Source organism: Bacillus rossius, chromosome 17 (genome assembly GCF_032445375.1).
Source record: "Bacillus rossius redtenbacheri isolate Brsri chromosome 17, Brsri_v3, whole genome shotgun sequence".
Classification (NCBI taxonomy): Eukaryota; Metazoa; Arthropoda; class Insecta; order Phasmatodea; family Bacillidae; genus Bacillus; species Bacillus rossius.
The window spans coordinates 35,779,585-35,804,708 of NC_086344.1; the positions used below are offsets into that span (position 1 = coordinate 35,779,585).

A 25,124-nucleotide genomic window follows, 5' to 3' on the forward strand; every position below is an offset into this window, starting at 1 on the left:
TGACTGCTCTGTCCTACTGCACTGTCCGACTGCCCTGTCCGACTGCTCTGTCCAACTGCACTGTCCGACTGCACTGTCCGACTGCACTGTCCGACTGCACTGTCCGACTGCACTGTCCGACTGCACTGTCCGACTACACTGTCCAACTGCACTGTCCAACTGCGCTGTCCAACTACACTGTCCAACTGCCCTGTCCAACTGCACTGTCCAACTGCCCTGTCCAACTGCTGTTGACGTGTGACACCTCGGCTCTTCGGTGTACGACGTTTGGCGTGAGCCATGTCGCGAACGTGTGACCACAGTGCTGCCATCTGTGGCGGACTGCACGAACCAAGTTTCACAAAGCCAAAGGGAAAATTTTGTAGTTATAACTGTTTGATAGATATTAACAAACGTAGTAATACTTTAATAAAATTATTAGTTGAAAAACAGGTCCAAAAGCAAAGGTTTCAGTATTTTTCCAATTAGTTTTCGTTTTTATCGGTGGTGTTCCATTATTAAGTTCAAAATTTCTGTCTGCTAATCGAATGATGCAACAGTAGACGTAGTTGCTCCGGCAGCGAAATCTAATGGCGGGTGCGTAAACTACGTGTACTTGAAATCACAATTTGCTTGTGTATTTATCACTCTGGGCATTATTTTAAAGTGTTCTAATTTAAATTTCGTGTCAAGAGTTGCGAATTATAGGTTTATTTGCAACGTGAGAACACGTGAATTTGCTCGTTATCGAATTTGGATGTTAACACGTCTCTGGAAGACTCCGCTCACTTTTTTTTTTGGTGGTAAACTCTTATTTGATAAGTCCGTGAATGTATGTACTGTAATTTGTAAGAGCGTGTACCTCGCCACAGCTGATTGAGATCCCGCTATCACGATCACGAATAGACTTGGTGCAAGAACTGCGGGTGTGCTTGTTTTCACCGGAGTCGGTCTTTTGTATGGGCAGGGCGGAAAAAGCGGTTTAGGGGGGGGGGGGGGTGTGGGGTGTCTCTGAAGCCGGCTAACCGCGTGGAATTAGTGCCTCCGCTGGTCGCCGTGTTTTGTTGCGCTGTAGTTGTGGGAGTTGGTTGGGGGGAGGGGCAACCTCGTTCTGGAATCACTGCGGCGCTTCGCCCCTCCACTGTAGCTAACACGAGGTTCTCTTGAGACCCCGCCCACCCGGGCACACACATGGTGCGCAGAGCTCCAGGAAAAACAACGCGATTAAAAACAAAAAAAATACTCAACACGTAAAAGTTCACCGAGGGCCGAAAAGTACTTTTTTTTTTTTTAATTTCGAATCAAGTTTTGAAACTGTATTTTCAGTAGAGTTAATTAAAAAAAAAGTATAGATTCTTGAACGCACTTAAGGAACTTGCATTACACCTTTATCTTCATTTCTCCGCCGTGTGATGTCACGGTCGCCGCTCGATGCACGACGAGAAGACTGCGCGCCAGTCCAGAGGAGACACCGCGCTAGAAGCACCAGCGAGCGTCGCGCTTATCATCCCGCCTCGTTAGCACAGATAAGCCCCTGACTAGGTGGGGCCCTTAAACACTAAAGACACTGCAGTCATCAGTGTTAGATACCTTAATTAGTGTTTAAATGTGAAAAGCATTTAAAATGCATTAAAAATGCCCAGCATTTGGTTTTTTTTTTGAGTACATATTTGAAACCCTAATAATATGGCATGATATTTTATGGTAAACTTATGCTTATATAAATGGCTCCTTTTTTCCCTTTTCAGTATTTTGAAATTATCCCTGGAAAGAAAAAAAAAGATGGATTCAAATTACATAATTGCACAATGTTTCCAAATATATTAAGACTCCTTATAACCTTTTTTTTTAATGCTTCTATTTAAAGACCATTCATATTAATAACAACATTATTATGAAAAAGAACATTTTACTGTGTAAAGTAGGTAAACACATTAAAACAAACCACTTTCATATGTCTGTCCAGCCAGATGAGAATTTCAATTTATTTTCACTTAAAATGATTTTAACACTTATGTTAAAAAAATCATCAGCGGGTGTAAAAAATAATTATGTTTATATGAATTCCACATAATCAGTATCAAAGATGATATTGGTTTTATCAACGCACAGCCTAAGCTGCTTTATCAACTAAAAAAAAAAATAAACAACTGTCTTAATCCGAGAGTAATAGAAAACATTTTTCCCCCAGCAATACATCTCTCTCCCAAAGACGTGAAAGTGACCTAATATTTTTTCAAGGTTCCAAAGCAATGTGGCTATACTCCGTATTTTGTTAAATTAATTACATGTATCTCGTTTCATTGAGTAAATCATCATACTACACTACGAAAACATTTTATTATCATGTATTCGTGTGGGTAATTTTGCAGAACTTTTTTTGACGTGAAAACGTCTAATAAATCGATGAACGCCGGCTGCACGCACGAAAAGTGTCCCGTTATGCACATTGTTCCGTTACGCTGTGTCCCGTTGCGCTCATTGTACGCTTGCGCCGCATCTATCTCTCTTCCACTCGGCTGTTTATAAAGTGAAGTGAAAAATTAATGTGGTTTTCATTGCTTATTACAACAACAATTTCGGCAATAAAGGTTAATTATTCTTGCATTTTAAAAATCTGATTACAATTTCAAGTATTTATTCTTTTATTAGCCTATTAAAATAATAATGATTCAATTTTATTCATAAAAGTATGCAATCATTTCATCAATGTTTTGTTATGATGTTGTCACGTTAAACTATCGTCCGTAAACCGACTTTACAGACAACCAATTTTTTTTTTTTAACGATTTTATCAGGCTTGGCAATTCGTGTTATTCATTTACTGATAAACAGATTACTTATCGATATGTATTGCTGTTTTCGCAATCTTTTATTTATTTTTGCTGTGTGCCATTGGGGGATGCAGGAACTCTTTTCCAGGGTGAATTAAAAAAAAAAATGACACGTGTATTCAAAAAAGTTATATTACTAGCTTTGAATATATATACTGTATAGAAGTCGCCAGCCCAGGTTAAAAATTCTAATACGGTTTTGAGGTAGTTGGTTAATTCACCGCCGCAATCGCCACCATCTCTAGGGCATCCACTTGTGGTGGTCCCTAGCGGACAAGTGTCCAACTCTTCAGACACCCCTTCCCCCTCCTGTTGAACGACGTTGAGCTGCAGTGAATGATGGGCGAGGGGTGCGGGGAATGACAGTGGGCGACAGTGCTGCGCTCTAACGTATAAATAACAACTAAGACGATACAGGGCGTTACGGCAGCGCACTGCAGCGGTGAAGTTCCCAAGATGCTCATTATACGCTTCTGAAAAACGTAGAGTAAATCCTATCCACTCGCGACTTCTATACAGTATATATATTCAAAGTTACTAGTGACAGTAACGTACTGACATATAGGCCTACAGTAGTAGCTATAGGTGACGTGACTTCTCACACGGTAACACACTGTCTTCACTGATGTTTTGCAAATTCTTTCATAACTTAACCCTTGCCAATGTAAACTTTTAATAGCTGAGCTGACTGCTGTGTTTGTTTCTAAATCGGGAGAGCCACCGACACAACCGGACGTTAAAGCTGGAAGGTTCTCCAATGGGCCGCTAGATGGCAGCTGTTGTTTGTTCTGCGCGTACTTACAATTTTAGAACTTGTACACGTAAAGATGTCTGTTTCTGGATATCCGAATACCTCTTTAAATGACTTTTTTTTTATGCCTAAAGGATATTTGAATAGTTCATCTTAAATTATGCCCGTTATTTTTGTTGACTTTCTAAATAGTTACATGGATCTTTAAGAATTGCCGATTCTGTCTTTTGTGAATCTACAAGACTGAGTGGTTTGTGGCGCTATCTTTTATTGAAAATGTAACGATAGTTTGTAGCTTCGCCAGTCAAATACTGTCTGCACATTTTTATTTTATATTATTACTATGTAATAATTAACTTGAAAGTGTAAAAATTTAAAATTGCTTGGAAATAGTGCGTAGGAAATGTGTAAACGCATTCAAATGACCGCCGTTAAAAAATATTTTCCTTTGTTTAAATGTAGGTACACCACGTCGTGTTTGCGTCGAAAAGGTTCAGGCATCCTTTTCACGGCTAGTTTCTCGCTAAATGAATTCTTGAGTTTAGAGAGTACATTCATTAATGCTGTATTGCTAAAAGGCGCATACGATGCAGTAATATGTAATAGAGACCAACTCTTGTCTTCTGCGCCCTTGGTGATAATTTTCGTACGTTTGGCTAACATAACGGTCAAATTCAGCTTTTTAAATCAAAGCCACGTGGGTTTCTTTACTAATGATAAGTTACATAATTGACCCATAATTATTTTGGATTTTTTAAATATTTATGTAAGTAAATCGACTTAACATATTTTGTGCATTAGGTACGGTTGTGCACGGAGTCGTTCGAAAATAAATTCCATTATTTTATTTATTTTATTTAGAGGTTATTAATTTTTAAGTTTTGAATGAATATAAAAAAAAACAGTTCCAGTCGCGACAAGTATGCATATGTGCGACTTGAGACTATGGCTCTAGCCATATAGGAAAGTTTGTTGACCAACGCATTTTTAATAGAACTTTTTATTTAAGAAAAAAATTATCTCAATTTATATTTTTAATCTGTAACCTTCAGCCATCTGGGTAAGCCATAGAATCTCCTGTTAACGTACCCACGCTACGTAGATTGCCTGTTAACGTACCTACGCTCAGTTGCTCCGTTGCTACGTGAAAGGACAAACAGGCAAACACACTTTCGCATTTATAATATTAGTTGGGATATATTTTTTTTTGTCAGGAAAAAAAATATCATTTATCGCGGCGGTTGTACATGGCCCATAAATCTGAAGTGGATGTTAACGGCTGAGAGGAAAAACTGCTATCGCATTTGCGAGCGATATCCGTGATAAGGTCGCCTCTTATCGGCGTAAAAAAAAACTTCCCAAGTGCGCTTTGCGCTACGGCGGTGTTTTGATGTACAGGCTGTTTCAAAATTGGTTGTTCATGCGTGATGGAACGCACCTGAAGCGTGTCTCCCTAGTTAGCGGTGTGCATTTTAATGGGCATTTTACTCTCGCTTTCCATTAGCGCTGTTATTGTTTTGGCTTGCTCTGTTTGCCAGGTTGTAAGCCCTAGAGCACAGAAGTTTTAGTCACAAAGTTGTAATGTAATGTAAATTTTACACAATGTATCTGGAAAAAAATCTGGAATGAGAATTTTGAAAATATTTTTTATTCTTATATTTCATCAAGAGAATAATCTAATAATGTATATATATATATTTACTTCTAATGAGATGTAACTGAAAGACGCCATCTTGGTTTCAACAATTTTATGAAGCAAATTTTGTAATATCATTTCGTATTAAAAATTTAGACTCTGATCAAAGCACATAATTTAATAAAAATGCCTTGTTACTAATAGTAACGACTACTACACTAAGTTTGTTTTGTAAAATAATAATTAATTTTTAGCATTTAATATTTTTCTTTATAAATTTTAATAATACTGTCAAAATACACTTCTATGTTTTTGTAAAAAAAAATCAATACGTAATAAAAGTTTAAAAAATTAAAACATTTTATAATTAACGATGATATGCAAAATGAGGTCTTTAATGTCAACAAGTCGGGTGGTACCTGCAATCTAAGCGTGAGAACAAGTCATCACGCAACGCACGCTAGGAACTCAACCTATGAAACCCTAGAGCGCGCTGTCCAACAAACGACACAGGACTACACACGTAGTCCACAACACCCCTTGTCATCTGTGCTGTGCATCTCCAACGAAATAGACGCAAGGTTAAGCGCAAAGATGTACCGAGAACGTTTTCCAATAAAGTGCACGCTAGATAGGGTATTATCATATAAAAGATCCCAATAATTGACGTAATAAAAATTTGATAAAACTTACATTGTTAATTAATATATGCGATTTTATTAAATATACTAGCTAATTCTTGGCATGCGTTACAATGCCTCAATCAATATATATATATATTTTTTTGGAAGTAGGTACACACATACAAAGCATCTCTCTCTAATTTTCCATCTCTGCCATCTCTCCAGTATATCACTACATCTCTATCGCTCTATATCTATATCCCCCTTTTTATTTCTATATCTCTATACGCGTCACTCTATAGCCTTGAAAATATATATTATATATATAAAATATAAAAATATATAAAATATTTATTTCACCCGTCACGCGTGTGACGTAGTTATATAAAAAAACACATGCGTATGTGAATGCAACGTTGTATCAGAATTCCAAAGGAATTGGTTTAGAACTTTCGGAGATTTAAGATTTTTGAACGAACATTTACATTTTTATTTGTATAGATCAGAATTGATATATACAGGTTGATCGTAAATTGCAAGGCATAAATTTGATTTATGACAAGGAATGCCAAAACAAACAATTTTGGTTGAGGGTAATGTGTCCGGAAACGCAACCCTAAACGAAAGTTACGTGTTTTTTTTAAATTATTATTTCCTGCCACCCATTAAAATCACGCTTCGCAATTCCTGAACATACTGTAGGTATATATTTGTAAAATCAAAATAATAATAATAACAAAGCCTGCAGAAAATGGTCATTATTTCTTTACACTACTAAAAATAAAAACAATAACATGCCTCTTGGGTGAAGGTAAATATTCGTGACATATTACGTCATCTGTCATCGCCCACGTGACGTTGTGAAATGTTTCTCCCCGACTGTCACGCGCTGGAGCTTGTTAATGAAGTACACACTGCGCCGACGCAAAATGCTTGGGAACGCACTCATTCGTGCCTTGTCGTGCCAATCATTCGGGTGGGTCCGACAACGGACAACTAACGGACAACTAACGGACAACGGACGGGACAGTAGGAGTGCCGAACCCGGCCACTGCTGTATCGACTGGGCGGGCGTACCTCTCACCCCCCCCCCCCCCCATTTCCCCCTCTCCCGCACCCCCTGTAGCAGTCTCGCCAACCTCTGACCTTTCATATCTGGTTTGCATCTGGATCCAGGGCGTCGGTCCTATCGGACGAGATGAGATAGAGTTGGCAGCTCTGCGTGGGACGGCCCGCGGAATTTTTTTTTTTTTTGGCGGTTGGTTTGAATAAAAAAATTGTGTTTTGGGGGGGGGGGGTGGCTTAGGATTTTAGCCGTCAATGAAGATAAGCCACGTTGCTGATAAAAAGAGTGGTGTGTTCTTTTGCCACTCCCGAATTTCAAAACAATTTATACTGCGTATAGCAAATTATTTGTTTCGTAAACGGAAAAAAATTATATATATATATATATATATATATTACTGTAAGTATTTATCACCTTTATGTTCGTGTTGCTGAAAACCAAACATTTTGAAGTGGCGATAAATTCATGATAGCGTGACCGAACTGTGTAACGCTAAGAGGGCAACTAAAGGTGTAACGATTAGGAGCGGGAATGCTCGATGTTTGCACTGTAGCACACTTGCTCGTTGGTAAGATTGCGTTCTTTCGCTAGTTTTTATACATCTGCACTCGCAAAATTTCACACATTCTTATACATTATTGAAGTGAAACTTCTTTCTTTGCCGAGGGGGCTACAATTTTCGAGCGTTACGTACATTTCTGATCGCATGAGGGGAATAGTTAGGTACGTGGTGGGGGAAGAGAGAGGGGAGATGGTAAAAGAGAGGTAGAAATGACGCAACATACTTGCACACTCGCACACTTGCACACTTGCATACTTGAACACTTGCATACTTGCATACTTGCACACCTGCATCTTGCACACTAGCATCTTGCACACTAGCATCTTGCACACTAGCATCTTGCACACTAGCATCTTGCACACTAGCATCTTGCACACTAGCATCTTGCACACTAGCATCTTGCACACTAGCATCTTGCACACTAGCATCTTGCACACTAGCATCTTGCACACTAGCATCTTGCACACTAGCATCTTGCACACTTGTATCTTGCACACTTGCATCTTGCACACTAGCATCTTGCACACTAGCATCTTGCACACTAGCATCTTGCACACTAGCATCTTGCACACTAGCATCTTGCACACTAGCATCTTGCACACTAGCATCTTGCACACTAGCATCTTGCACACTAGCATCTTGCACACTAGCATCTTGCACACTAGCATATTGCACACTAGCATATTGCACACTAGCATCTTGCACACTAGCATCTTGCACACTAGCATCTTGCACACTAGCATCTTGAACACTAGCATCTTGCACACTAGCATCTTGCACACTAGCATCTTGCACACTTGCATCTTGCACACTTGCATCTTGCACACTTGCATCTTGCACACTTGCATCTTGCACACTTGCATCTTGCACACTAGCATCTTGCACACTAGCATCTTGCACACTAGCATCTTGCACACTTGCATCTTGCACACTTGTATCTTGCACACTTGCATCTTGCACACTTGTATCTTGCACACTAGCATCTTGCACACTAGCATCTTGCACACTAGCATCTTGCCAACTTGCATCTTGTACCTTGAACACTTGGACACTTGCATAGGTACTTGTACTTGCTTACTTGCATATTTGCATACTTGAACATTTGCATACTTGAACATTTGCATACTTGAACATTTGCATACTTGAACATTTGCATACTTGAACATTTGCATACTTGAACATTTGCATACTTGAACATTTGCATACTTGAACATTTGCATACTTGAACATTTCCATACTTGAACATTTCCATACTTGAACATTTCCATAATTTAGTTTAGCGCTCGCATACATGCGCACTCTGCCAAAGATAATTGTTTTCTATATTAATAATTTAATAAGTTTCACTTCTGTCGCGCATAGACTCCACGCACATATTTTTTAAAATTTTTATCTGTGAAGTTTCACTTTTAACGCGCGTGACAGTTTTACAGTCATTTTGTTTCCAAATATGTATTAGTGGCAACATCAAGCAAGCATCGTCGTGAAAATATCGCAACTGCTATCTCAAATCGCGAATTTGGTTACTATTGTTTTAAAGTAGAGGATTGTGGTGAATAAACGTAGTCTGTCGTAGAGTAATGTTTTGAACAATGATTAAGTGTTTCTTTTATACTATCATCGATTTAATGTCTGTGATTCATCGACGGAACGAAGCAAGGTCTCCATAAGAACTGGAGTGATCGGCTTTTGTATGTTTGTGTGTGACTGCCCGATGATAACATTCGAAACGTTGATCGGATTTTTAAAAATAAATTTGAACAAAAGAGCCATATTTTCCCATTGGCTGTATAGAAACTGCTTTTTAAGTTTTGTTCTTTTCCTAGAGGTCATTACTCGTAGTTGGTGGACGAAACAACCATCGTTAAAATAACTTTTCGTTTCGACAAATAAGCCATTCTGCCCAGAAAAAAAATTCATCTTGCGCGTGTGGTATATTTTCTACAGGTCCAATGATAATGTGTTTGTTATAAGTTTCTCCTAGAAATTTCTTCTTGAATTTTACAAACAAAAATAACTACACATTTTGAAAACCCTTGACATATGTAGCTCATCTAACACAATTCAGTAACAAAAAAAAAATTTAAAAAATTCACTTCATTTAAAGCTATATAAACCCTTTTTCTAAAGGAAAAAAAATTTCTCATAGTGATATTTAAGAGTGTAATGACATTTTTGTTTAGAGTGCTTTCTTTGCAAATCACGATGTTAAAAACAAAACATTGAATTTTTAAAACACGTAATCTTTTTACTACAGGGTTTGTGGGAATATGTTTTCGAAACTCTTTTAAATAACAAAATATCTACTGTAGTGAATTTTTTCTAGAACTCTTATTTTTATTTTGTAGATATCATCTACTTCTACGTGTAAAATATTAATGAGTAATTTTAACTACAAATTTAGAAACAAAACATCCTGTTTTATTTTTTTTTAAGTAAAAAATCAGGCCATGTTGAAAAAAAAATGTTTTTTTAATGAATAAAATTGTAAATTTTTATTATGATAAGTGTGAGCTATTGTTGGTTAAGTCATTTATTTGCCTATTTAATATTTGATTTTTATTTGTAAAGGTAATCGATAGTTTTTTTAAGCTGTAGTTTCGTGTCAAGACAGTCACACATGCAAACATAAAACATTGAATGGTTCGACAATCTGTTTAGAATGTGAACGCGCCTGTGAAATGGACGATAGGCAACCCGCGGACTCGTTTGCATTGCTGTTAGGTGGTCACCTATAGTTCAGGGGTGTTTGGAATCTTTGATAACTAGAGACCGGAAAAATTCGCGGATTCATTTCACGACAGCCTAAAATTCAAATAATTACACCTCAATGCTGCCTCTGCTATTGGCTCACAACTCACCTGGACGACTCCGGGCCAGTGAGAAACACTCAACCGAAGCACAGGCCGCTACATTGGGACACCTTCACAAGGCAGCAGCCAATGAGCGGGTGACATTTGACCGAGTGTACGTAGAACTATAAAGTTCATCCTAGAGGTCATTGAACCCGCGAATTTTTCCGGTCCCTAATGATAACGTACCACCGCATATATTCCGTGGATTCATTTCACTCCAGGGTAGACTAACATCGTCTATGCACAACGAACAATTTTTATTGAGCGCTCATTGATAGATACCCATGATTGGGTGCACACTTCTTCTCCTTGTTTACAACTGGCTCAGAGTCGACAAAGGCGTGTCGACGTGAAGCACATGTATATGTGCTTCAAGTCTACCTCGCAACCCGTAGGGGCATGCATATATCGCGAAAAAGATTCCGAGACCAACTGAATGTTAGAACACAGTAGCATAGTCTGTGCTTCGTGATTGGGCGAGCTTCTCTCAGGTAGCCTACATGTCTATTGTTGCAACACCAATCACAGTGACTCAGTGCGGAAGCAAACGCGTCCTGAGTGGCTCGGTCAGACAAGGCAACGACTTCTCTCGCAGACGGCCACCAATCACAAGGAAGGAACCATGTTAATGTTCGTTCGTCTTAAAGGCAATAGCACACTGTTGGAAAAATGCAGTAAATTTACGGAGTTTTTTGTACTAAAAAATTACCAGAAATAAATTAAGTGTTTTTTGTAATTTCGGATAACTGAATCTTCGTAAAAAAAATCGCCGAATTCCAACTTCCCACCATTGCTAAGCACATGTATGTCTGTAGAAGAAAACTAAAAAAAATACCTAATAGACAAAAACACAAATTAAGTAAAAAAAATTGCTGTTTTCAAAAAAAAAATTGCTTGATTTGTGTTTTTGTCTTTTGGGTATTTTTTTTAAATTTTCTTTTACAGACATACATGTGCTTAGCAATGGCTTATGTCCAAAAGATTACATCAAGTCATGCACTCCCATTGCACAAATATTTCAAAGATAATATCCTACTTCCCAGTTTTAGCATAGCACGAAATGAACCCGCGAATTTTTCAGGTCTCTATGTATGGGCATATGTAGGGTCAGGCATTTTTCGCGAATAAAGCTGAACGCCCATTAGACTTGCAAAAAGGTATACCCGCACCAGAGGGTTCATCCTTGTTGTGATTGGCGGCCGTCTACGGGAGAAGTATTTGCCTTGTCTGACCGAGCCACTCAGGACGCGTTTGCTTCAGCACTGAATTACTGTGATTATCGTTTTAACAATCGTCATGTACCTGAAAGAAACTCGCCCAATCACGAAACACAGACGATGCTATAGTGTTTTAGCCTATAACTATTCTCGGAATATTTTCGCGAAATATGCATGGCTAGAGACAGTGGCGTAGCGTGCCATCTCGGCGCCTGGGGCGGGAGACCCATTTTGCCGCCCCCATTCAATAGGTGCTTAGTTAAAATTAAATTTCACATGCAATGAGGTACCTTTTATTGAAGTTAAAATAGGATGAGCGGTTTTACAAGCGGATTCTACGGGCCTTATGAGCAGCGAAGTCAGAAATAACTTTGTCAAAATCAATATTAGCAGCCAATTCTCGTTCAATCGACAATACAGCCAAGTTTGATAGTTTAGCGGAGCTCATAGTAGATCTGAGGCAATTTTTTATTAGCTTCAACTTCGAAAAACTTCTCTCACAACTTGCAACACTAATCGCCAAAGTCAAATATATACGAATCAAGATGACTATATTTGGAACCGAAATTCCGAGATTCAGTTTTTGAATGAACTGGAGGAGCTCCAGTGGTCCTTTACCACTTATATCTTCCTCTGATTCAGAACAGGCAACAACAACAACAATCTGCTGAAGACGCTTCCGCTCCATCTGAAACTCGTCCTTTTCGATGTCTTCTAATACATGGGAAAGATCACACTCGAACTTGCTGTCCAAAAGTTTCGCTGGCATCAAAAATCCGAACTTGTCCGATATTTCTTGAATTTGCTGGAATCGAGTCGTCATTTCTTGAATGATCTTGTCGAATGATGCGATAATCTCTCGACGGATTTCCTGTTTGTGAGACAAAGCTGCATCTTCAGAAGATTCATCGCCATGCATGCGTTTTTTCCTGCGAATTCTTCTCGTTTTGAGTTCGATTCCGAGTTTTTCGCAGAGAGTCTTAGCAAAGTCAATTGCTTCTTGCACAAAACGGTCTCTACTTTCCACAAAGAGGATTTTCAAAGCGCAGAGTTTCTGAGCACACTTATCCACACTTAGTCCTCGTTGCTGCAGGTAAATCTGTGCGTCATCTACTTCAGGTAGCACTGCAGCCCAAAAGCCAAGAAAAGTTAGGAAGTTAAATGACTGCATGGCTGTCAGGAGAAGACTGGCTCCCGATCTTGTTTCGGAAGTTTGAGAAGAATATGTTAATTGTTCCAGTACCTCAAGAACTACCTCAAACTTATTTTTAAGCATCTTGACAGCCACATGTCTAGTGCTCCAGCGCGTTTCAGTGACTCGTTTTACTGCTTGACCTGTGACGGCAACCAAAGCGTTCCATCGAACAGTTGATGCGGAAAAGAAGGCAAACAGCTTCTCCAGAGTTCCAAAAAACGTCACGGAATCCACTTATTCAGAAGCAGCGTGTACCCCAGCCAAGTTTAGTGAGTGGTTTGTTCATGCAACGAATATAGCTTTCGGATTCAGTGCTTTAATCCGGGCTTGAACTCCATTGTGGATCCCTGACATTGTGGCAACATTGTCATAAGCCTGTCCTCTCAGATTCTGTATGTCCAGTCCGTCTGATGTTATCTTCGCGAATATATCGTTGCTGAGATCTTCTGCATTTTTTCCTTTTGGTTCGAAGAAGTCAATGAAAGATTCTACCACGGCGACTTTTTCTCCTTCGATATGTACGTATCGCAGAACTTGGCTCATTTGGTCATTGTGGGAGATGTCTGGTGTACTGTCGAAGATTACGCAATAATATTTAGCTTCTTGAATACGACGGATGATGGTGGATCGAACTTGCTGTCCCAGTAAGTTTATAAATTCATCCTGGGTTTCTGGAGATAGATACGAAACTGAGACTCTTGCTCCCAGCTTTATCTTTGTCAAGTGTTCCATTAGAAGAGGGTCGTATTTAGCTAGGAGGTGCACTAACTCCAGAAAGTTCCCGCGATTGCCACTATCATCTCCTCGAATGTCTTCTCGATGTCCTCTGAAGGCCAGATTCTGTTTGGCTAAGAACTGGATAATATTCAGCAACCTGTACAGTACATCCCTCCACTTATTCTCCTCACTTTCGAAAACTTCTTGTTGTTTCTGATCGATGGTTGCTTTACAGTTCAGGCGAACTTCCAACTTCTTCCATTTCAAGAAGTTCTGTTCGTGGCCCAGGCTATTTTCATGGTCTCCTATTCTTGGATTTAGCTTCCACCATTTGTTGAATCCTTCTTCAGATGCGAAGTTAGATCCGGAATTGCCAAACAGCTTGCAAGAAAAACAATACAAGGATTGCTTCAAAGGCGAGTACACCATCCATGTTCGGATAACCTTTTCGCCGTTAGATAATGGTTTGTAGAACCACTCTTTGGTTAGTTTTCGGGTACCGCCTTTCGTTGAAGTCCCTGAGCGAACAACATCGGCAAATTTGGAATCGATGTGCTGTACTGAGTCAGATCCGCGACGTACTAGAAGCGTTCTTACTTCGTCGGTCATAGGAGAAGGCCAGCAACCTACATCGTCGAGATTCACATCTTTGATTTCGGCAGGAGCAGAAGGCACGATTTCAATTATGTCTTCTTTGGCAACATTCACTTTTTCTGCAGGCTTATGACTAGATGCTTGAGGTACTTTTGATGAGTCGACTTCGTCTTGACCATGCTCTGTGGTGGGACCAGAACTACTTCCAACTGCCACGGCAGGTACGTCTTCTTCTTGTACCTGTAAAATAAGTTATGTATTCCCATGAATATTGGCCGGAGGACACGTTCTAATTTCAAATAAGTATTTTATCTATCACAAAACAAAAGTGGTTTTGGTGACGGTGCGGTTTGCCGGGCTTATAGGAAAATTTACAAACAAAATTGATTTTGTATGGCAGCTACCTTTTTTAGAGTTTCCCGGTAAAAACTGACTGAGTAAGCCATGTTATAGATGTTATTAAAAGATAAAATGACGAGAAATTTGAGAAAAATCATTTTTGAGCTAAATGAAAAATTATGTTTTCTTTGTATGACAGGTACCATAAATAATCAAGTTATCCAATAACAAAAAAAAAATATTCCTAGACTACTACTAGATTTACAAAACATCCCCTATTGAAGTTTTAAATTCAAGTAGCAGGACAAAATTCAGTCGTAAACTTAAAAAGATGTACCTTAACTCAATGTAATTTATGTTAATATTCTCCATACTTTTTAAACAATAATCAATGTTCAAACAGCTATTAGAGCAATTTTAAGTGTATTATAAAATAAGATTTAATGTACGAGTGTGACTCCGTACTCGCAGACAAACCTAGGTGAATAGGTTTTGCGAGACTAATGTAAGAAATATTGTAACTTTTGTAAACAATAAATAAATAATAATAATAAAAAAAACTGGAGTAATTCTAGGCCATGCATGATTCTAGATGGAGGAATCATATACCTACTTACACTGGAATCACTTCCGCTGCTGCAGGATGCCACCGAAGACGTTAACGTGGCTTTCGAACCAGAACTGGAACTAAAATATTTCAGTAATGCACCTTGAGACTTCTTCGCATCTGCTTCTTTCTTAGCCTTTTTTTTTTTTTTTTTTTTTGCGGGATTCCGCACCACCTTCTTTGACTCTTTTCATTTTCAAAAACTAGTTCAAAGATTGGGTAAAGTTCTAAATGTTTAGTTTTAGAAGATTCAACAGTATTTAAAAGATCGAAACACAATCAAAATGACTTTCGTTCCGTATCAGAAACTCTCGCGAAACAAACATACGAGTAAAGCGTGATTGCGTAACGGTACTTCACGATGCACTAAAACAAATCAGTACTGTAGCATGTGTGCTACAGCTGCTACCTTTGATAATGTTTATGTTGGCAGAAATGGTTAACGTATTTTATTAATCTTTCGGATGCCCTGGTAAAACGAGTTATTTTGGATTTAAGTTTGTTATATGTTGTTTTAAAAAAGAAATTTGTAATTCTTGTTTAGTCTTATTATTTTTAAGTTTAAGATTTTAAGTTATTAAATTGGTCTGGAAAGTTCGAGGACACTACCGAATATGTTGGTAATCGCTGCGCTAGACGGTGCGCGAGCAGAACAGCTGATTGTGTGACGTCAGGTGAGACGGGCGAGCGGAGTCGCCTGGTAGGCCCAGGCGGGCGCGCACGTGAAGTAAAAAGCGGGTTGGCCATGGTGATGGTTCCACATCGAAGTAACTGTATACGAGTGTTCCTTTTTGAATATGAACGGGGTTCATTTATATAATTTAGAACGCTTTGGTACGATGAACGCGAGTGGTTGCTGAAGCGTGTGTGAATATCGCGAGGATTTTCCAAGGATGAATTATGTGCGCCGAAATAAACTCCAAGACGGTATGGCGAAGGATTCGTCATATCCGTACAATTACCTGCAGCTACGGTAACGTATAATGGCAAGGGTTTGCCATTAAAAACACTCGTGAGCAAACGAGTGTATTTGGTGACCGGACATCACGACGTCAAAAAGCAAGTAAGTGCCAGCCGTGCCACTGCCCCGTTGACCCCTTTGACCCCTGGTGCGAAACTATAATTTGTGGATTTTTGGGATTTAAATTAACGTACTAATAAAACTGAAACTGGGATTTTACGTTCAGCGTGTTTCACCCAATCCCTGCCAGACCTAGAAGAAAAAAGGCGTCGACCGTTAGAAAATGACTTAACTGAGAAGGGCTTGTAAACCCATAATTTGTAATTTGCTAAATTTTTGGTATATTTATTTGCATGTTAAGGTGTGTCAATTTTTTGCTAGATTTCGCCTATGTTAATTGGTATTTACAGCGGTGATACGCCCGGTGCGTATATATATTTGTATTTGTATTTGTATTAATATGTTCTTATATATTTTTAATGCCTTTTTGGTAGTTATATTTAATTTTCGGAGCTCCGAAGTATATGATCAAATTATATTTTTTTGGGGGAATTGTTAAAGTATTTTTTAGTACTATTATATAGCTATTTTTTATAAGTAGTAATAGGGTATGTATTTTATGATGGATGCGCCGATTTGTGATGAAACGATTTTATGATATATATTATATTATATATATATATATATATAATGTTGTCATATAAATTTTGCGTCTTTTTAACTTGCTGCCTCCTCTCACTGTTCGCAACCTTATTAGTATTTTTTAAGCCTGCTATTAGTTTGGGTTTTAATATTTTTTTGGGTTTACCTGCGCTCGTGGTACGGGGCAATATAGGAGTTTTACTGTGTCCCGGTTTGCGGAAGTTGTTTGGTTTGCCCTGGGTTAGGGTCAAACTTTACAGTACAATGCGTAGTACTAAATTCAATGAGTGCGAAAGAGAGGCATCGACACGGGCCGACGCGTGAAACAAAAGATTTTGTATGAGTAATGAACATAATAAGGAGTGCCGCTCAACTCGGCTCGCGCGCGCCGGGCGGCGCGGCGTGATGCGATGTTGCCGTTCGTATGTAAACAAACAAACGTTATAAAGAGCTCTGTCAGTGATTTCGCAGTTTTTCTTTTAAATAAATATTAAAAAATAGTTGGTGCGCAAAATTATAGATAAAAATGGAACATTATAGTGTGTCTGACACATGTAATGAATGAATCATAGATCAGATCTCAACCCGCTTCACCGGCGACCCGCCCCCGCGGGTTGCCGCCCGGGGCGGGCCGCCCCCTCCGCCCCACCCGCGCTACGCCACTGGCTAGAGACCTGCAAAATTCGCGGATTCATTGACCTCTACGGTAGACTCCACAGTCCTTCAAATACTCGCGGAAATGACACCTGTTCATTGGCTACTGACGCGTGAGACGTCTCAACTAGGCTGTCCGTAATTCGGCACTTTCTTGGTTTAGTGTTTCCCACTGGCTCACAGTTCCCCGGATAAAATGTGGGCCAATCGCAGAAGCTGTACGAAGGTATAGTTGATTTGATGCTAGCCTATCGCGAAATGAATCCGCGAATTTTGCATGTCTCTATGGCATGGCCCTAGGTATATGCGAATTTCCCCTTCCCTCCCCACCCTCCTCCCTGGGGTCTTTAGTGACGTGTGTTGTTGTGTGTGAGCGGTCTCAGAACGCGGGCTTTGCACGCGTCTCGCGCGACCTTGAAATTCATCGAGCGCCTCTTCACCCCCTCCCCTCCCCTTCCACGCGCCGGGCAGCGGTTATCCTCCGATAGTACTACCGGTGAAGGGGTATGTCGCGAGAGGGGTTGTAGGGGCGGGTAGGGGCGGCGAAGGCGCCGTCGGTCGATGACCTGGGACGTCCCGTAGTCGGCGTACCAAGATTCGGTACGAGGCCTGAAAACTACGGTACGCTCCTGAAGGAGGCACTGACGTTTTTTTGTGCAGTCAAGACTGTAGATGGATCAGAAATATTCGTGTGTAGACACCGGAAAAAATTCGCGTAATTCGTTTTACGATATGATAGAATCCAAACAAATGTACCTTTATTTTGCTTCTCTGATTGGCTCACAGTTTATCTGAAGGACTTTGAGCCAATGAAAAACCTTCAACCAAAAAAGTATGGACTCGCAAGCGTCCCAGTTGACAGGTGTCACGAGTCAGTAGCCAATGAGCGGGTGGCATTTGCCGGAGTGTGTAGGGGATTGTGTATTCTATCCTAGAGGTCATCCAAAGCGCGCATTTTTCCCAGTCTCTATTCATGTGAAATTCTAAACAACTGCATCGTTACAAAAAAGGGTATTCGCAGTTTTACTGGGATCGGATTATTACCCGGGCATTTGTGTGTGCTTTTAGTTGTTGTTCCCTGATTAGCTTTCCAGTATCAACTGCGCGTAAAGTTCAAATTATTGAACACTCGATTATCTTCTCCATGGTTTAAAAGAATGTATGCTTAAATGAAATATCAATAAAAATATAAAATTACGTATTTCATATATGCAGAAATAACCGGCATGTAGCCATATATTTCTTGTAGTATTACAAACTGTTTCTTGGTAACTGGTTTGCAAAGAAATCTTTTGTGAAAGTACAGAAAAAAAAATTTCTGTGCATTTTTCGCGAAAAATATTTCCACACCAACTGTATGTTGAAACACCAGCTGGCATCGTCTGCGTCTCGTGTTAGGTCGAGTTTAATCCGTGCGCACGTCTGCTGTCGGCGTACGATTCGCAGTATCTCAGTGCGGAGGCAAACACTTCCTGAATGGCCCGGCCGAATGGGGCAATGGCTTCTATTTCAGTCGGCCGCCAATTCCGAGGAAGAAACCAACTGATGCCCTGGCATAGTTCATTAAATTCTAACGAGCGCTTAGAAGTTAAAAAAAAATAATAATAATTCCCCGAACCTGCCAATTTCCTATGCTAAGCAGATGTACATGTGCTTAAGTCTACTTTGATATACCCAAGGATTATGCGTGATGATCGTGGCAGTCGTTTACAAACATGCCAAAGACTGCAACCTTGTTATCGACCAGTGATAACTCTAATTTAAAAAAAAGTCTGGATTATGTACCGGCAAGTTGTACCCACCCCCGAAAATGAAAAAAAAAAAACCCGCGGTACATAATTCACAATCCTCTTTAATTAGCACGGAGGTGAAATTTATGGTACGCGTGCCATTGTTACGGTGTGCATGACATAGTTACGATACAAACGCCATAGTTACTGTACACACACCATAGTTACGGTACAAACACCATATTTATGGTACAAAAAGCAACAATTATCGTACGCGTAACGTTAAAAATGGTACGTGCGACAACTTTCGTTTGGCGGAGTCGGTCGACGCGCGCTCCGGGTGTCCTCCCTCGCCCCTCGCTCCGGGAGCAGTCCTCGCCGGAGCCCTGGTCGGTGGCGGGTCGATGCTCCGGGCGCGCAGGCCGGGACAGCCAGCCGGAGGCGGCCGCCGCCGCCGCCGCCGCTGCTGAGGGCAGCCGCCTCCAGAGTGTGTGCCCTCGCGCGCAGACATGTTCACCTGCCTGTGGCACTGCTGGTCATGGTGAGTGTCTGTGTGGGCTGCTCCACCCCCCCCCCTCCACCACAAACCGCCTCCGGGCGTTCACGCTTATCAAAAAAAAAAATTCACCTTCAATTTACGAAGAACGCTGGTTTACTAATTATCCAGGGGTTTTCGTTTCATTTACGGACACTGAGGCCGGCTTGCACAGTCGTGATTTGAGGCGAAGTGGAGTATTCTTCCATTTGATTAACCTGCCAAGTTTTTGCTCGGACTTCACTCGCCTGCCTCTGCTAGCGGCCCTGAGTTGACTTATTTTGGACATGAATCCAAAAAAAAATGTTTTTAAATACATTAACAGAACATTCAAGAAACTGGTTTAAGTTCTACAGAAAGAACACGTGTGTGTTTACCTTTTTTTTTTAGAAAGAAAATTGTACAACTCGGAAGTCGAAATACTGATTAATTTTTACGTGGATTCACTTGTTTGAAATAACAAAGAACTCATCTTTTATTCGAGTTATTTTTTTTTTTGAAAAGTCCCGTAAATTTACTGTAATTTCTAGCAGTGCACTCTCTAAAGCATCCAGTGGTATTGTTCAAAGATATGCAACGTACAGGGACGCCCTCCACATACGTCTGAAAATTCGGGCATAATTCACCCGTTCATTAGCTTGCATTAAAATGTTTCAGCTGTGTAGCGTGTGATACGATTAAGTCGGGTTTATCACTGGCATAGAGTCGGGTTTATCACTGGCATAGAGTCGGGTTTATCACTGGCCCTGAGTCGGATTTATCACTGGCCCCAGAGTCGGGTTTATAACTGGCCCCAGAGTCGGGTTTATAACTGGCCCCAGAGTCGGGTTTATAACTGGCCCCAGAGTCGGGTTTATAACTGGCCCCAGGGTCGGGTTTATAACTGGCCCCAGGGTCGGGTTTATCAGTGGCCCCAGGGTCGGGTTTATCACTGGCCCCATATCCGGGTTTATCACTGGTCCCAGAGTCGGGTTTATCACTGGCCCCATAGCCGGGTTTATCACTGGCCCCATATCCGGGTTTATCACTGGCCCCATATCCGGGTTTATCACTGGTCCCAGAGTCGGGTTTATCACTGGCCCCAGAGTCGGGTTTATCACTGGCCCCATATCCGGGTTTATCACTGGTCCCAGAGTCGGGTTTATCACTGGTCCCAGAGTCGGGTTTATCACTGGCCCCATATCCGGGTTTATCACTGGTCCCAGAGTCGGGTTTATCACTGGTCCCAGAGTCGGGTTTATCACTGGCCCCATATCCGGGTTTATCACTGGCCCCAGAGTCGGGTTTATCATTGTCCCCAGAGTCGGGTTTATCATTGTCCCCAGAGTCGGGTTTATCACTGGCCCCAGAGTCGGGTTTATCACTGGCCCCAGAGTCGGGTTTATCACTGGCCCCAGAGTCGGGTTTATCACTGGCCCCATAGTCGGGTTTATAACTGGCCCCATAGTCGGGTTTATAACTGGCCCCATAGCCGGGTTTATCACTGGCCCCATAGCCGGGTTTATCACTGGCCCCAGAGCCGGGAATAGCTTATCTGGTATTAACTGCGCACATTAAGCATAGTAAAAAAATAACAGCCATGGTTTCAAAATATTATGCTTGAATGAAACATCAAATAAAATATAAAATTATGCCCCAATTTTCGTAGGAAATATCTCAATATTATGCACAAAAATAATCAAAGCCATGAGTTGTACAAAGTTACAATATATTGCTTGTAGTATTACAAACTTATTCTTGGCTCATTTCCAAAAGTATATTTTGTATAAGTACAAAAAAATTGCTAATCTGAGCCATCAAATTAAATACAGTACAAAGAAAGAAAATCTTTGACCTTGATGTCGGCCAATTGGGCTCACTAAAGGGATTTGACTACATGTAGGGCAATTAAGTTTGTTTTGGACCGATAAGAATACACAATATAATCGTGGCCAGTGGCGTAGCCAGGATTTGCGTATGGGGGGTGTTAAGAAGCATGGCCCCCCTCCCCCCGTATTAAAGCGGGGGGTCCGGGGGTCCTCCCCCGGAAAAATTTGGATTTTAAGGTGTAAAATAGTGCTATTTTAGCAGTTTTCGGTGCTTAAATTTAAATATTGTAATGGTAAAAATTTTATTAATTTTAATATGAAATTTGTTTGAGTGATGAGTAAGAAATTAATTAAAGATTTGGTGCTAAGGGGGGGGGGGGTTAGAACCCCTAAAACCCCCCCCCTGGCTACGCCCCTGATCGTGGCTGCTACCATGGACTAAAATTCCAACAAATTTATTCTTTGGCTGCCTTATTTAATTGGCCTACAGTTTAATAAGAAGGCCACACAGTAAAAAAAAAATATGTGCTTTAAAAAATAATCCTTTGGGAAACCATTTTCCAAGAAATAGTTTGTAATAAACATACGGCTATGGTTATTTTTGCATATATGATATATGTTTTTCGAGATAGTACTGATTTTTTTATTACAAAAAAAATCGTCACATAATCTTACATTTTAATTAATGTTTTAGCCTAGTTAAAACTTTTAAACCATGTAAAAATTCATGGAATATTCAATGAGTGGGCTTTATTTTGTTTTACCGTGCTTATTATGTGCACAGTTAATACTGGGTAGCTATTCATGGAAAAGTTTACGAATAACTTTAATTATTATTTGCGTCAGTGGGGCAACACGAAGCATAAATTCCCGGGTAAAAATTCGACCCGGTATTACTGCAAACAGTATTTTGTAGTGATACAGTTTTTTTTTTTTTAATGTTTTGTATTGAGTTCGCAAAGTTTTATCAGAGCATGTACTTGTTTTTTTAATTTTTTTTTATTTACTGGATTAATATGTTCCTGAACGTGTAGAGTGGATTGTGGTTTAGTAACAGAAGTAAATAAGGTGTGTGTTGTGTACTTCAAGTTTACTTTTTTTTTGCCCCATTACTAGAGACCTGAAAAATTCGCGGATTCATTTCGTGATAGGCTAGAATCAAAATACGTTTTCCTTTTTACTGCATCAGTGATTGGGCCCCAGTTTATCTGAATGACACTCAGCCAATGAAAAACTTTCAACAAAAGAAGTATCGAATCACGAGAGTCCCAGTTAACAGATGCCAAGAGTCAGTGGCCAATGAGCAAAAGTAATTTTCCCGCGTGCATAGAGGATCATGGAGTCTATCCTACAGGCCATTGAATTCGCGAATTTTTCCGGTCTCTACCCATTACTCAAGTCCTTGAGAGTACGCTTTATATTTAGAGACCGGAAAAATTCGCGGATTCATTCGGCGATAGGCTATAATTCAAATACATATACCTTTTATGTGATTTTGCTATTGACTTACTGTTCATCTGGGCGAATCTCAAACCAGTTATAAACCCTTTAACCAAAGATGTATCGAATCACAGACAAACCAGCTGAGACGACTTACAAGTCGGCAGCCAATGAACTTGCGTTATTTTCCCAAGTGTACAGGGGTATGTGCAATCTATCCTGAAGGCCATCGAAACCGCGAATTTTGCAGGTCTCTATCTATATTTTGAAGATGTGCTGTAATGCATATTATTATCACATGTATTGTTGACACTCCCTGAAAAACAAACCAATAGCAACATTAAAAAAAAATTCAAATGACCCAGTAACATGCAATCAGACTGGAAGATATTGTATAAAAACAGCAGCTAATGGGCAAAAGGCAGCGACTTGCGTGTGCACGAATGCGTAGAGTTCATTTTGGTGACGTAAAATTACGCGGTTTCCGCTGTCTCTGCACTGTTAATTTTTGTAAATGGGACAAAAATATTAATGTGAATTTACAGATATTTCTAAACGACTGTATCACTACAAAACAGTGTTTGCAGTAATCCTGAGTTCGTGTCCTTACCTTGGCATTTATGCTTTGTTTTGTCCCAACACCTCCAATAGCTTTCCGGCATTAACTGCGCATATTAATAAACATAATAAAAACAAAGTAAAGTCCAATCATTGAGTATTTGATAATCTTTTTTAATATTTGAATTAAACATCAATTATGAATCAGTTTTCGTAAGAAATACTCAAGTGTCATTTCGAAGAAAAAAAATTGTTGTCTGTAAAGTTGGTTTACGGACGATAGTTTAACTTGACAACGTCATAAGAAAACATTGATGAAATGATTGCATACTTTATGAATAAAATTGAATCATTTTTATTTTATTATTTTAATAATAAAAGAATAAATACTTGAAATTATACTAGTAATCAAAATTTTAAAATGAAAGAATAATTAACCTTTATTGCCGAAATTGTTGTTGTAATAAGCAATGAAAACCACATTAACTTTTCACTTCACTTTATAAACAGTCGAGTGGAAGAGAGATAGATGCGGCGCAAGTGTACAATGAGCGTAACGGAACAAAGTGCGTAACGGGACACAAGATAATGGAACAATGTGAGTAACGGGACACTTTTTCGTGCGTGCAGCCGGAGTTCATCGATTTATTAGACGTCACGGAAAAAAACATATAATTTATACGTGCATGTACAAAGTTACAAAAAAAATATTTCTTGCAGTGTTACAATCGTTTTATTGACAGCTGGTTTTCCATTCTGTGTTTACGCGCGCGTGGGTTGAGATGCTCGATGGTAGAGTCGGGAAAACTTTATGACTCTATGCAGGTGTTTTTTTTTAACTGCCGTGTTTGTTGCAGCCGTGAAACCTCCATTTGTGTACTTTATTGTTTTAGTTCTAGCGCTCTCGAGTTGCTGCTTCGTGAACTCTCTCAATTCCCCTTCCCCTTCTCCCCCCTTCCCCTTCTCCCCCCTTCCCCTTCTCCCCCTTCCCCTTCTCCCCCCTTCCCCTTCTCCCCCCTTCCCCTTCTCCCCCATACCCCTTCTTCCTCATACCCCTCCTCTACGCATACTCCTCCTCCCTTATATCCCCTCCCCCTCCTTCCTCCCCCCCCTCCACCTCCCCTACTCACCCCCTTTCCCCCTCATTCCACTCCTACCCCTCCTTCCACTCCTACCCCTCCTTCCACTCCTCCCCTCCTTCCACCCGTCCCCCAACAACAGAACTGCCCTCTGAGCGAGCCCCACCGCCGCTAATGGCGCCATCAAATATACATGCCGTCGACCCGCAACGAGCACTGGGATGTCTGCATCGTGGGACAGTCAAGGGCGTGAAGGTGGCAGGGGGGGAGGGGGGAGGAGCAGGGATTGAAACGGGCGGCGCTCGAGCGCTGAAACATTCAGCGCCGACCGGTGATCCGCGTGGCTTGTCCTTCTTCCGGGTCGCCGGGCCATGCTGGGCCGCGCCAGTTCCACGTGGCGGTGCCTGCCGGCCTGGCGGGAAACCACACGGTCTCTCTCCCCCTCCCCTTTCCCAAAACCCGAGCATATTGTCCAAGCGCCCAAACCCCACTTTCTACTGTGTCCAACCTTTGAATATATATACTGTATGGAAGTCGCCAGCCCAGGTTAAAATTTCTAATACGGGTTTGAGGTACTAGTTGGTTAATTCACTGCCGGAATCGCCAACCTTCTCTAGAGCATCGACTTGGTGGTGGTCCCTAGCGGACAAGTGTCGAACTCTTCAAACACCCCTTGCCCACCCTCCCTCAAACACGCGATGTCCTCCACCCACCCTCTGCCCCAACCTCTCATCCCTACAGT

At 40.6% G+C, this 25,124-nt stretch overlaps 1 protein-coding gene across 1 annotated transcript in view; it reads left to right on the forward strand.

Annotated features, from left to right (window-relative positions):
• Positions 1-25,124, forward strand: part of LOC134540907 (uncharacterized) — a 300,470-nt gene that overhangs the window by 85,035 nt on the left and 190,311 nt on the right. The window lies entirely within an intron of this gene.